At 38.6% G+C, this 15,021-nt stretch overlaps 1 protein-coding gene across 3 annotated transcripts in view; it reads right to left on the bottom strand.

The window, feature by feature from the left end:
• LOC129726909 (kinesin-like protein CG14535) overlaps window positions 1-15,021 on the bottom strand; it is a 312,223-nt gene that overhangs the window by 183,505 nt on the left and 113,697 nt on the right. The window contains exon 1 of one of the 3 annotated variants that reach the window (XM_055684161.1): window positions 6,738-8,057. The exons of the other annotated variants lie outside the window; for them this stretch is intronic. The gene's annotated coding sequence lies outside the window, so the exon portion shown is untranslated. Of the gene's footprint in view, window positions 1-6,737; window positions 8,058-15,021 lie in introns of those variants that run through there. 3 annotated transcript variants of the gene reach the window in all.

Here is a 15,021-nt window from a genome sequence, read left to right as displayed (position 1 = left end):
TCGTGTTAAATAACACTTTCTAAGGAGAGGAAACGCAAACAATAATTTGTTTCGAGAAAGGTGCGTAAATACCTATATCGAATTGCGATACTTTGCTAGTCGTAGGAAAAATTTCTCCTGCTGGTGAAAGATTTCATGACAAACTGTATCCTCTATTATCCATTAACAGACAAAATTCTCAAATGATTCAATAAGATAGTTTCCATATCAAATAACTTATCGTTCAATTTCGAGTTGCTCCGATTCGAATGAAACTTTTCGTATGTATTCAGCTTAGTACACTCAGTCATTTTGAAGAAAATTAATAAATTTTGTATTGAACGTCTCAGTAGAATTTTCATTTAACTTCACTACAAAAATAGAGGTTTCGCTCCAATATTCCTGTTGAATTCCATTTTCAAATTATTCTTCGTCACTGAAAACAATTTTTTTGTAACATCATAAAAGCTCAAACTAGAGTTTTCGAAAGCCTTTGTTTCTTCCTGAAAATCAGGCGGACCATAAATTAACTGTCTAGTGCCCAATGCCGCCATTTGGCGGGCTTCAGTCAAACCTCTGAAAAGCTTCAATAAATACTTAAAAATTGTTCATAATGATTCGTAGTGATTTTACCGAAACCCGTCTAGAAATTAACTTGGACACTAGAGGGTTATTGAAACATCTGAGTAATTCAAACATTCATCTGATTGCCAAAGAGTAAATTATTTAAATTGATGTAGGTGGAAATACACACCTTATCTCCTTGTAACGATGAAAATTCAACCAAATGAAAGTTCACCATCATTTTGTTAAGCGAAAATGAAAATCAAACAGCAAGCGTTGTCGGAATAAAATGTCAAAATAAGTCCAAGAGCGGACTTTCTGGAATCGGTTTGCTTCGGGATAGTATTTTCCCATCCATAATCGAACGAAATTCACAAAATTACAGTTCACACAACCAACCTCAGCGTAACGATTTTTAAGAAAATTTCAAACGGTGAAAATCAAACAAGTCGTTTGGCGTGGTGAATGGGAAAGCGGGTCGAGTCTGTGTTACATATAGTTACATAGGGGGGAGGGGGGCAGTTGAAACAGTTACATAACTGAGCAGTTCCACAAACAATGTCCCATTTTTAATATTTTTTTAAAATTGCTATTTTTGATTTATTTGGCTGAAACATTGCATAGACATTTTTATATGAAAAAGATGCTATTTTGTGCTATTAGTTTAATTTTTTAGAACACGACTCATTTTTGAGAAGCCATTGAAAATGCTATTTTAGGAAGGTATTGATGATTACAAATATTGTAAGAGCCAAAACGGTTTGCTAGATCGCTGTGATGTCTTCGGCAAAGTTGTAGATAATAATTTTTGAAAAAAAAAATTGTTTTCACAGGATATATTTTTTATGGAAATACAAAATTATTATGTACAACTTTGCTCAAGACACTATGCCAATCAAACAAACCGTTTTCAGTGTAAAAGAGCTCTATTGAAAATTAAAAATATTTCTACAACCAAAATGGTATGTTTGATTGGCAAAGAGTCTTCGCCAAAGTTGTAGATAATAATTTTATCATTCCAGAAAAAAATATACCCATTGAAAAAACATAGAATTTTTTTTTATTTTTTTTTAAATCATACTTTTTTTTCCTGATTTCTCCAGGATCGGACCGGTTTCATTGTTTAGGTAATCTTTTGTAGTTTTTGTGGAAAAAAAATCAGATTTTTGAAAAATGAGCTTTTTTAGATAATTAATTTTAAATTTATCTTTCACCTTTAATTTAAAAAAAATGAATAATTTTTTTTAGAGTGTATATATTTTTAGGAAAGACAAAATTATTATCTACAACTTTGCCGGAGACGTCTACAACTTTGTCGGCATATCGAACGTTACTTATTGTTACATAGGGGGGGCAGAGGGTCTGAAGTCTAGATTTTTAGCGTTACGTATATTGTGTACGACACCTTTTCACTGCGACTGATGGATGACTTGACTTTCTTTTTCTCACCAATAATGAAAAAACGAGGTGAAAGAGAGTGATAATAAATACTAACGTTTATGGCTATTTATCGCTTTCATATAAGAGCACTAACATTTATTCACCTTATCTGCCGTAACTCGAACTTTCTTTATAATTTTTGAAGATAATAATCGCATGTATAAAAATCCATTGAAACAATCAACATAAAAAATGAACACATTTTTTTCAGTTTTTTAAGTTTTAGAGCTACAATGCTTTAAATACTAAAAACTTTTGTATCGATATTACTTCAATCAATAATCAAAACAGTTGCTCGCTAAAAGTCTGAGTAGGTCTTTCAGAGCTATCACACCATAAGCTGTCATCTTTCCTCTGTAAAAAGCTGGAAATTAATTCTTTGCTTCACAAGTTTGTTACATTTGCCAACAATTACATTCACTGTATAATGAAGACATCTAATATAATGATACTATTTTATTCGTAAAATTAAAGATAAAAAATATCTAACAATGTTGAAATGTAAAAAAAAAGATTCTGAATAGATTTTAGTAAATGAACAAAAAATTTATAATCACTCGCCGGCTCTTACTCTTCTATAAATTAGTATTTTTAGGAACTTCGATATTATGTCGGTTATTATTATTTGGTGAATATTAGAAGAAAAAGAATAAATAAAAATAACTTATAACCGTCGCAAACATGTTCAATTCTTGTGGAGTAATTTATGTTTTTTGTGGTAATCATATTCATGAGAAAAGCTTTCAATCACCATCAGTAGCAGCATTTCAGTTTTGATTGCACGCGAAAAGAAGTCGTGCCCGCTGCAATGATAGACGACGAGAAACCACCGGCGCTATGCTCCACATATACTCTACGGTACTGTTGATTACACCAGCGTGTTTTCTTTCAAGACATCTGTTTCTATTAAGCTCTAACAGCAGGTTTAGAAATTGTTCTAGGGAAGGGGTTGTTTCAAACTTTTCGAAAAACCTTTACCTTCGAGACATCAAATTAGTCAAGGTTCATGGAAGCAAACTAAATTGGAAGTAAATTGACCTATTGGGACGGGGAGACTCTGTTTTTTTTTTTTTGTTGGATATTGATGCAGAGAATATGACAGAGAATGGTTGGTGTTTATTCTCGCATGTGATTGGTTCACTGTTCGCGTAAATTTGTCCTTCACACTTTTTATCGACTTTTACCGCTTTGCAATGAAAAAATAATTATAACTAGTGTATTACAAAATTGTTCAACATTTTATCTATTCACCAACATATTGGTTATTGTTATCCATCATGTGGTTATGCTGTTATTATCGTTTGAAATCTGACGTTTCATTTTCATTTTTACAGAATGCATACCAGTATAGAAATCAAAGACGTAGTCGTAGGTGTGGGTATCCAATCTCAACGTGGCACCAATAGCAGATTTTTTGATTTTCAGACTCACACTAATGGTTGGCTTCCCAAAAAACAACTTTGGCTCCGAAAGTGTAGTATTTTAAACAGAAAACAATCATTTACTATTCCTGTAGACAAAACACAAAACACAAAACCATTATTAAAATTTCGACTTAGTGCAAAAACTGAATCATACCGATTTACGAGTCTGATAGAAATTTGATAACTAACGTTTGCCGGAATGGACAAAAATTGCCGATTTTTTCATGGATTTACCTTCACACGCACTGACGAAACTACTCATGGAGGATCAATCATAGTAACCCATAAGTCAGCAGAAAAAAATTGAAAGTTCTATCAGTCGAACTCCGTTCAAGATTGTGCGCGTTCAAAGAACGGTACCCCGCCGCGTCGAAAACGGACATCGTGCGGTACTTTGTGGAAGCCGTATACGCTCGTTCCGGCATCTACAACATCTTGGCACTACTGGACAGCAACAGAGCATCGAAAGAATGCCCGGTTCCGGTCAGCCGACGATCCTGAGCGATAAGAAGCTCCAAAAGATGCTAAAGAGGAAGTAGGAGGAAAAAGTAGCTGCGTGCGCTTGGTCGGTCGGTACAACTGGCCAAACAGTGCATAAGTCCTGGCGAACATGGGCATACATGTCAGCAGCAACCGACAGTCCCGTTCACTGGTCTCGGAGCTGCAGGCAATGACGCAGCGGCAGCGGCTGAGTAAGATGGCAAAGTCAATTTTCCCGCGAATCGCGACGTGGCAGTGGTGAAGGACGACGAGACCTATCTCACTCTGAATGGCAGCGACTGGCAGGGCACTTCGTACTTTACTTTCCCCACGAAGTAAGTGAGTTCCGAGGTCCGAGTCATTTCACACACCAAGTTTCTTGAGAAGATGCCGCTGTGGCTGACAATCAGCGAGGAGGGGAAGTCGAAGCCGTGAACGGAGAATTTCTTAGTAAGAAGTGCCTGCCGGGCGATAAAGCGATATTCTGGTCAGATCTTACGTCGGTCCACTACTTGAAGCGATCGTTGGAAAAGATGAAGCGGCTGAATATTGATGTAATACCCAAGTCGGTGAACCCGCCCAACATCCACCGGCTACGTTCCATCGAGAATTCTGGACAATCCTGAATGTAAAATCTACTCCTACAAATTTGGCGCGAAAACTAAGGAGGAATTGATGAATAAAACGCAGAAATAACTCAAAACCATTCCTAAACCATTCCTAAACACAATGTTCCGGTTATGTGCCGGAAGACCGCTCGCAAAGACGTAAACTTTTTTTGTCTGTTTGTTAATATAATTACCTTCCATGGAAAATTTTCCAAACCAAATTTTCTGTCTTAGTTTTTTCTATCGCCTTCCGAGAAAGTTCATTTTTTAATTTTAACGTAATGTTAGATAGCGTAGAATCTCGTGCACTCCAAAAGTTCTCGAATCCATCATCAACAATAATATTTTTAACTGAACAGAGTTTAAAATCTGCCATGAATCAGCTTTTTCGTAGGGTAAACAACCTTAAATGACCGCAATAAATAAATGAATTCATGTAGCTCATTATTTTGATTTGAACAAAATTTTGGATAAAACTGACATACCAATGTCGATTTTCAGGTCTGAAAATTAGCGTTGAGCTGAGACTCCGCCCGCCGATAAATAACTTGATGTAAAAGCGAAAAGTTTCAAAACTTTCAAGAAATATCCGGTGTTCCAAAAGAATCACACTTAGGACAACTTTTTTCGTTTCTTGTATACTACCGATGCATCTTCAATTTTGAATAATCTCAATACAATCACATAATACTGTTTGTAACGTAAATCAAAAATCATTATGGGTATTCATATCGTGCTCGTATACAATTACAAATGATGCAAATTATTTAAGTTCATTGGAAATATACATCGAAGTAGTAGTTTTACAACCTCCAATTAATAATTATGGATTTGTGAAATTTTCTGACATTGTGGACTGGTCTTTTGGAAACCGTCAATATACCAATAATCCAACAAAACTTTTCTGATAGTACTCCTCCGCACAGTTAGATCATTTTCGAAGCAGTCAACTGATGATGTTTGGCCCCTCAGTCAAACAGGTAAACAAGCTTAACCCTGGAAAGATAATCTTATTTTGGCGTTAAATTGATGCATGACTGTTAAGAATGCAAGTTTTTGTTTAAAATTTAATAATGGGTGATCATTACGGTGTTGACATATCGATACAAAACAAATACCAGAATTAAGTTTTTTTGTAAAACAGGAACGGATTCGCACTGGTTAAAAAACAAGAGGGCAATGTTAGTGAAAGCGAGGAGTCAAATTTTTTTTCCTGTATGGACTCATCACTGCGACCAGAGCTTAGATCTATTGTGATATTGCTCAGGTGTTTTCTGTACTCCGCACTTCATATTATTAGCAGTAACACTATTGAAGTAAGTGATACGCTTATCATTCACATCAGTGCTTGTGTGTAATTACCTTTCCGTTTCAAGCTTACTGCGCTACTATACCGAGCCTCTGTCTAATCCTAACAATATCGCCTAGTTACAATTCCCTGGAGAGAACTTTCATATGTTACTCACACCAGTTTTATTATAATAGGGACTTATTTTTGTTAGGAGGAGAGTCAACAGGGGTACTGTAGAATCCAGATTGAAGGAAGGGTACGTGGTGGGGAGCCTGAGAATAAACCCATGCTTAAAGTCCTTTGACAACCAAATGGCCTGATTTTACTAAGATTCGAACCCACGACCACCCGCTTACCAAAGCGGACTCTGTAACCTTGCGGCTACGGAGCTCCCACAGAGGAGTCAAATTGACGCAGACTATCTTTCTAGGGTTAAAGACAGTTGAACGTGTATGCTGATTGATAATCATTTTTTTGTATGCTTAGTTGGATCGGAATTACTAATAAATAGAAATAAAAATAATTGTTTAAGGTTTAGACTTAAGTTCTATAATTTTTGGAATTTAATTCAATAATTTTCAGAATTAAATCGATTTTCGGTTTTTCATCATTTTCATCAAAAATAAATCAGAAAATAATACTCGCATATCAAGTCTATATAGTGCCATATTTAGGCTATAATGAATATGTTATGTAAAAGCTTTTGACAGCGAAGAGTAAGATATTGTCAATCATGGAATACAGCTAAAGCTTGAAATTATTACAATTTCACCAAGCTCGTGACGCTAGATATACTTGATTTTGTTGTCAAATTTGATATATCAAATAGATAACAATCATTCGAGATTCAATAAAAAAAACTCAACTGTGAGAAAATTTTCCCACCAATTCGTAATTAATTTTCCACATAAAGAACAACCAACACTAGCTAAATTTCATCGTTACACCTACCTTTCTGTCTACGAATGTCTGATTGATTCCTCGTCACTCGCTGCTACAACCTACGGCTATGGTTAAACAACTTCACTAATCCTAGCATTCACTTCATACAGCAGTTTCAGCAGCATCATCATCATCGTCGTCGTCACGATCAGTAAAATTTTCATTACCAGCGTCATTAACGAGCCAGCCGTTGGTGCTTTTCCATACCCACACACCGGGCGGCCCTATTCCATGAATACGTACATATTTCAATCACGTTGATACGGAATTAATATTTTAAATCTCCCGACGAACGCCAGTAATTTCACATACTTCTGTTCAATCGCTCACTACACACAGACACTCTGCCTTTGGCACTGACACGTCACACGGGTTCAGGTTTCATCAATTCTGCGCAATATCTATATCGCTCAAGCGAAACGAAGGATCGAGCGTTATTTTGGTGCCTACGCTCTGAACCAATTTTAGTTTGAACAAACTCCGTATGCAGAAAAAAAACATAATCGTGGAAATTCAATAATACACATCCCGAGCCACACAGACCGTTTATATATTTCTTGAGGGCTGAAAATCGATAATACTATTTTCTTATGCCTCTTCAGGATCCTGTCTGTACCGCACGGATAGCTGCTGTATCGGTATTTTTTATTGTTCCGTACCGCAGCCCTTTCAACGCCCCCAAGCGGGTGCAGCCTTAGGTAGAATCAACTCCACACCAGACCAGAAGAATGTCCAGAAACAGGCAAATAACGGCCAAAAATCACGTCTTACTTGAAATCCTCATCTCTCAACTTTGTCACCGGAATGGGTTGGTCTGCTGATGCTGTCCGCTTACGACAGAGCAGTTCTCGTGGAAAGCTCTTTTTCCACAAGTTTTTCTTCTTCTATCAGCCAACAATTGAAAACGATTTTAATTGAGAGTCTAACGGAAGAATAACAATCATCCCAACTGGAGCACTACCGGCTATCTGACCATTTGAACAGTTATGTGCGGAAATCTCCCACTAATGGGCACAACTTGACTAGTTCCACGCCAGACCAGCAGTTAGCCAGTGATCCGTCCACGGCGAATTAGTTTTTTTCTTCTTCCTGATTGCTCCGTTCCACTGAGAAGCACCGCAAACACACTTCCACCGTAATCCTTCCGAAGCTCTCGGTGGTATCCGAATTCCGATGCAGTGGAGTAAAGACAAAAAATCACTTTCGCAAAGGCCCCCTTTTAAATCAACACTCAGTCACTCGGCCGGATAACAACGCACTCAGACAGAGGAAAACACATCGAATTTCGACCACGTCCCGAATGCGACTGAATCTCGGACTGCTACCACCCGCTCGGGAAAACCTCCGGAGCTAAGAAGATCTCGCATGCGACACGTCTGCCACCCACTTTTCGGGTGGACTGACGGGTGGTCTCCGGTAGCTCCACTTTGTTCACCGCTAACTTACTGCGATGGTTGTTGGGTTGGCAGCACCAGCTTTGCGCCCCCGGTCCCGAGAGCGGTAGTTACGGGGAAAATGTTGCATAGCGTTCCGAGTGATGCGCGACGTCAAGTGACTGTGGCGCGGTTCGGCTGTTGTCTGGAAAATGATCGTCTGCTTGGTGATTGATGATGAACGTGCCGACTATGGCTACTGATTGCATATGGTTTCTAAATTTGGTACGTTTGGTAACAATTTTAAAGAGTTACGAACATGTTTTCGAAAACTTTAAATGCAAAAAAAAGTTTGACCGTTTTGTATTTATTTTCCATGTTTGACCGTTTTGTATTTATTTTTTCGTTACAATTTTTTATAAAATCCTGGTTCATTCACATTATTATAACAAATGAATTCAACTAAATTTCATGTAACATTTTTTTATTTTCGCTCACAAGTGCGTAACAAATATACCTATTATTACTTTCTGAGACATAAACCAACATTCGTTCGGAAAAAAACTCCACCCAATCCTGCACACACCTTTCCGCTAACGCGGCAGTTGCTTCAAAACCGGTGACAATCAGTCAACCCGTCACGCAGTAGCTCTTAAGGGCTATTCCCACTGCTTCCGTTCCGGGGCCAAAAAGATAAAATAAAAGTCGCGTTGCACACATCCTTCTTGACGTAACTGCGAAGGGAAGCGACCGATTTCCGGATGCTCTCACCGCCCACCTTGCTTTTCCGAAACCGTAGGTACTATCATCGTCGTCGTCGCCGTCACAATACTAGCACAACAATTTCTTCCGAACGACGAGAAACGACAACAGCTCAAGAGCCCTTTTGTCGTCGTAGTACACATTGCAAGCCATAAGTTGACCAAACACCGATGGTCGAAAACGATTGCCGCATTCGAAGGCAATGTAACGGAATGAAAATATTTCCCTAGAAATCGAACTGAAAGGGAGAGAGGAAAACAAAAACAGACAATTGGACGAACGACAGTGCCGCTCTCCGACAACTGACTATCGTCACGCGACACACGATATTCTCCGGAAAAATGTTGCACCTTTTCTTTCGCTCTCATGGAGAGCGCACGATAGAATGTTCGAAATTCGAAAACTCCTTCAGCGCCGAGAGTAGGAACGGAATCAAAACAAAAACACGTGCTACTGGAGAACAAGTGCTACGGCACTAGTGGATGTGTGGAGTCTGTGTATATCCGTGTAGCAGACAGGTAGATTCGTTGGGTGTTCTTTAGATATGTAGAGTTTCCTCTTGAATCGGTTTGGCAGCTACGAATTGTGGTGGTAGAATATTTAATTCGACAATAGAATTATCAACATCTACTCTCTGATTTCGAATAATTTAAGCATAGTCATTTCAAACACTCTAGAAAAAATGTAGTCAGTTTATTTTGATGAATTCACAGTTCACAATTCCTCCTTTTCAATATTATGAAGAAATTAAAAATTACCAAAACAACTAATACAAATCGTTTAGGAATGTTTCCGAATATTTAAATAAAATGAAAACTTTCGTTTATTTATCGTAAAAAGTCATCAATCAAAATAACACTTTTGAAATATCGGGAGTTCATCAATTTGGGGATATTACTCCATGTTACTAAAACAATCGAAGAATTATACAGAAAATGGGCATTTCGAACCGTTATTAAACCACGCGTTCCTATTTTGGTCAATTTAGAGACGGAGATACATCTTACGACTTCCGCAAGGCTGATCACCAGAAAATCGCTGAGTTTTTCTCCGAGCTCGACTGGAACTCTATTTTTGACTCCGTCGATGCCGATGTCGCCGCTCAAACTTTCTCCAATGTATTGGCCTACGCCATCGATCGATACGTCCCAAAGAAGTGCCAGCATCCTGCTCCCCGACAGCCGTGGCAAACAAGAGAACTTCGGCAGTTGAAATCCCAGAAGAGAGCTGCCTTGAAAAAATTTACTAAGCACCGTACACTGTCCCTAAAACGTCATTACGTGAGAATCAACCACATCTACAAAAGTGTTGCGAAACGATGCTTTCTCCGATATCATCAAGATTTACAGAGAAAGCTCAAGGCTCGTCCCAAGCAGTTTTGGCGGTTCGTCAATCAACAACGACATGAAGGTGGTATACCCTCTTCTATGACATTCAACGGTAAGGAAGCAACCACCCCGCAGGACATCTGTCAGCTTTTCTCCGAAAAATTTGCCAGCGTGTTCACTGACGAGACACTGAGCGATCATCACGTCGAACGTGCCGCCAGTAATACCCCACGGTCCGGTCAAACTTTGAACACTTTTCATTTGGACGCGACAATGATCTCTAGAGCCTGCTGCAAACTCAAAGCTTCATTAAGCCCAGGTCCTGACGGGATTCCGTCGACGTTTCTCAAAACGCAGATTGATAACCTAATATCTCCGCTTCTGCATGTTTTCCAGCTACCTGTCGCTTTCGGCGTCTTCCCGTCCTGCTGGAAATCGGCGTACATGTTTCCAGTACACAAGAAGGGAAACAAAAACGATGTGAGCAATTATCGTGGCATCACATCGCTCTGTGCTGTTGCCAAACTGTTCGAGCTTGTTATCATGGAGCCTTTGCTCGCTCACTGCAAAGCTTTCATAAGCACTGACCAACATGGATTCACAGCCGGTCGCTCCACCGCCACCAATTTACTTTGCCTCACTTCGTACATCAGTGACAGTATGGCGGAACGTGCTCAGACGGATGTTATTTACACTGACTTGACAGCTGCCTTCGATAAACTGAATCATCGCATAGCCGTTGCAAAACTTGACAATCTTGGAATCAACGGGAATCTTTTACTATGGTTTCAATCGTACCTTACCGGTCGCCGTCTAACCGTTGCTATTAGGGATTGCCAATCCTCTTATTTTGACGCTACGTCTGGAATACCGCAGGGAAGTCACTTAGGACCGCTAATCTTCCTGCTCTATTTTAATGACGTGAACCTAGTCATTAAAGGACCACGGTTGTCTTACGCGGATGACCTCAAACTCTTTCTTCAAGTTCACACAATTGAAGACTGTCACTTTCTTCAACGTCAGCTAGATGTTTTTGCCGATTGGTGCCATCTGAACCGTATGGACGTTAATCCATCCAAGTGCTCGATTATATCATTTTTGCGAAAAAAAAAAGACTATACACTACAAATACGCTTTGCTAGGAACTGAGATCGAGCGCGTAAACCAAGTTAAAGACTTGGGGGTAATTTTGGATTCCCAGCTCACTTTCAAGCCTCACATTTCATTCACTGTCGACAAAGCCTCTAGAGCTCTGGGATTCATCTTCAGGATCGCTAAAGACTTTACGAATATCTACTGCCTTAAATCATTGTATTGCGCTTTATCTCGCTCTATACTGGAGTACTGCTCGGTTGTCTGGACTCCTCATTACAACAATGGCGTGGAAAGAATAGAATCAGTTCAACGTGGAAAGAATAGAAACAGTTCAGATTCGCTCTTCGTAAACTGCCATGGACGGATCGCTTCCGTCTACCAAGCTATGAAGGCGCTGCTTATTAATTCGTTTGGAGCTTCTGTCTGTCCGTAGAGAAACAGCCAGGGCATTGTTCACCACTGACCTTTTACAAGGCCGCATAGACTGTCCCGCTCTTTTGGAACAAGTAAATATAAACGTGCGACCTCGTGCTCTGCGAAACAATTCGATGCTACGACTGCCTGCTCAACGAACTAACTACAGCATTTTTGGCGCAATGGTTGATCTCCAACGGTTGTTCAACAGAGTATCTGCTCTATTTGACTTTAATTTACCTCGAACGCTTCTTCGTCGGCGATATCGTTTATTTTTTTCAAGATCTGACTAGTTCAAATGTTATATTGTTTGTAATATGTAATATTGTATTGACTCTCTGAAGATATTTTAATTGTTAGCTTTGAGTTACACCATTTGGTCACCTGCCTGCCTGTTGGTGAATATAACAAATAAATGATTAGATACAGTTTAGCGCTATTTTCGCAATGATTCAGATGATATTGGGAATTAGAGCCGGAAAGTGTAATTTACATTTATTCTTTGGATATTCGGGGGAATACCGATCGTCAATTCATAGTTCATAGGCTCAGTATATTCTGGAACTAGAAAAAGTAAAGGTCATGAAACGTATTTACGGTAAGGAACATCCACATTCCACTTGGACTGAAAATCGTCGTTTTGGTAATTAAACATAAAAAATGTCAGCAAAAGAACAGCAAAAGTAATTCTACAAGCTGGAAAAGATGAGAAAATAACTAATACACCATATTCAACTCAAAATACATGAAAACGCTCCGAGAGGCAAACTGACAGAAACCATTTAAAACAGAGAGTAGAAAATATTACTTCAATTTCAGTTCAACAAGATCTCAGGAAAACAGAAGAATTCTAGGAAATTGAATATCAAAAATGGTCGAAAGTTGCTATCAAAAACTTAATAACCAGTTCGCGAGAGGCACAACCACCTTTCTGAGGGACGTTGTTTTGATGTTCTTAGATTGTGCTGAAATTTTCAACGTTTGGCTGTCTATTAAAGGTAGGAAGTTTTGCTAAATTTCAATTTTTTTCATTGAGGTTATGTCAGTTAAAACGGCCCTTGAAGTTGATATGTCCAAATCACAAAAAGTGCAATAGCTCCTGAGTCCTGGATTTTTCTAAAAATTTGTGTTATTATTCTTCACTAAGAGTACTTCAAAACGCATGGTCACAATAAGTACTAAAGAGGTAACATGACGAAAAAAATGCATTTTCCTTTTGAAAATTGTCAATTTTCATGGTTGTACGCTTCTCAACATCGCTAGAAAAAATATCTGCGTTTTATATAGCAACTCAATAACTAACTTCCCTGATTTCTCTATGATCGGAATGGTTTCATTGTTCAGGTAATATTTTATAGTTTTTATAAAACAATTAAGTTTTAAAAAAATGAACTCTTTTAGATAAGTTATTTATAATTTTCCTTTTAACTTTAAAAAAATACATTTTCTTCAAACAGTGTATGTTTTTTATAAAAGACAATTGTTATCTACAACTTTGCTAAAGACGTTATACCGATCAAACAAACCTTTTTGGCCCTATAAATATTTGTAATCTACGATACCTTCTCAAAATATCATTTTTTAAAAAGCTTGAGTCGTGTTCCAAAAAATTAAACCAATAGCACAAAATGGCATCATTTGTCCGTAGGAACGTCTATGCAAAGTTTCAGCTGAATCAAAAATGACAATCAAAAAAATATCAAAACTAGGACATTTTTTGTGGAACTGCTCATCTACTAAGGTTTCTCGGTTACTAGAATGGCTGTTTTGATTTTTTTCCTGAACTCCCATTTTTTTCTGTATGGACCTCACTGCGACCAGTAGTTTCCGTACGTTTTTTCTGTTCGCACACTTCTTATTTTTTACCCTTTTGCAGTGCTACTTATTGAGAGTAGTAACCTGCTCCGTGTTACAGTGCTTTTTTTCTTCTCTTTCAGACTTAGTAACCTACTTCCTTCCATATCGACCCTATCATATCCATATCCTGTCACTCTAACAACATATAACATATTATCGAAGCTTTAGACCAGATTCGAACCTATCACCACTCGCTTGTCAAAGCTCTATCCCGCTCTACCCCGAACTCCCATACATTAAACGTAATGTGCGCTAGCAGAAAAGAAAACATGATTTCCAGTTTTTAATTCGATGTACTTAACTTGGAAAATATATATCATTTTTAGGAACATTCTGACACATTAGTGTCCGTTAGCAATGTTGTTAGGCAATAAATAATCTTCATTCCGAAGTCATGAAACGTATGGTTTCAGCCATTCTCACCTCTCTAACGTTTGCATTATAAATGAACTTTTTCCTTTTTTTTGCAAGCGATCTTCTAGCAGTTAATCGACCATGGCGGTCGAAAACATGCGTGTAGACATGTTTTTAAGTTCTTTATAGTCTGTTCCAGAAATTATGAGCACACCTAATGTTAACGGTCATTTTGAATCGATTGAAATGTTTTGAATTCTACTGGCGTCTTTTCGTTTACACATTTCTGTACGTCATAACATCAAAAAACGGTTTAGTTTCTCAATACTTTTCAAAATGCGTGGTCTTACTCCAGAGAAGAGGAAAAGTATTGTGCACAAATGGTGCACTGTTAGTGGAATGTCATTGCGAAATTTGCCAAGGAAGAGAATGTGAGCGTCGGAGCGGTACGGACAACTATTAAAAAATATGGAGAACAGTGTAGTTTTGAAGATGCACCGAGGAGTGGTCGAAAATCAGGCCCTGTAGGTACTGCTATCGACAAAAAAATCAGGGATGCCTACAAGCAGAAACCATCGGCTTCCGTTCGGGATGTGGCGAGAAAAATTGGGACCTCAACGTCTAATGTGATGCGTGCTAATGAGCGACTTGGACTCAAGACGTACCGAAAGCAGAAAAAATCTAAAAGGAATCCAAATCAAGCCGCTTCTGTCAAACCAAGAGCCCGGAAACTGTATGATTCAGTATTTTGCAAAAGTTCTGGGTGCATCATCATGGCCGATGAAAAATATGTGAAATTGGACTATAAAAACCTTCCTGGGCCACAATATTTCACAGTGTGCAAGAATAAGGATATCCCCGAAACGAAGAAAGCCATTTTCACTGAAAGAAGGTGATGGTGTGGCAGGCAATTTGCGAGTGCGGCAAAATATCTAGCCCGTACGACACATCGGAAACAATGAACGCCCAGAAATACATCAAGGAATGCCTCCAGAAGCGTTTATTGCCGATGATCAAGCAGCATAATGGACCCGTCGTATTTTGGCCTGACTTGGCATCATGTCATTACGCCAAAGACACACTAGGTTGGTACAAAAGCCAAAACGTCGG

This window comes from Wyeomyia smithii, chromosome 3, assembly GCF_029784165.1.
Source record: "Wyeomyia smithii strain HCP4-BCI-WySm-NY-G18 chromosome 3, ASM2978416v1, whole genome shotgun sequence".
In the NCBI taxonomy this organism is placed as follows: Eukaryota; Metazoa; Arthropoda; class Insecta; order Diptera; family Culicidae; genus Wyeomyia; species Wyeomyia smithii.
The sequence above is the reverse complement of the archived record's forward strand: the minus strand, read 5'-3'. Positions and strand labels throughout refer to the sequence as shown.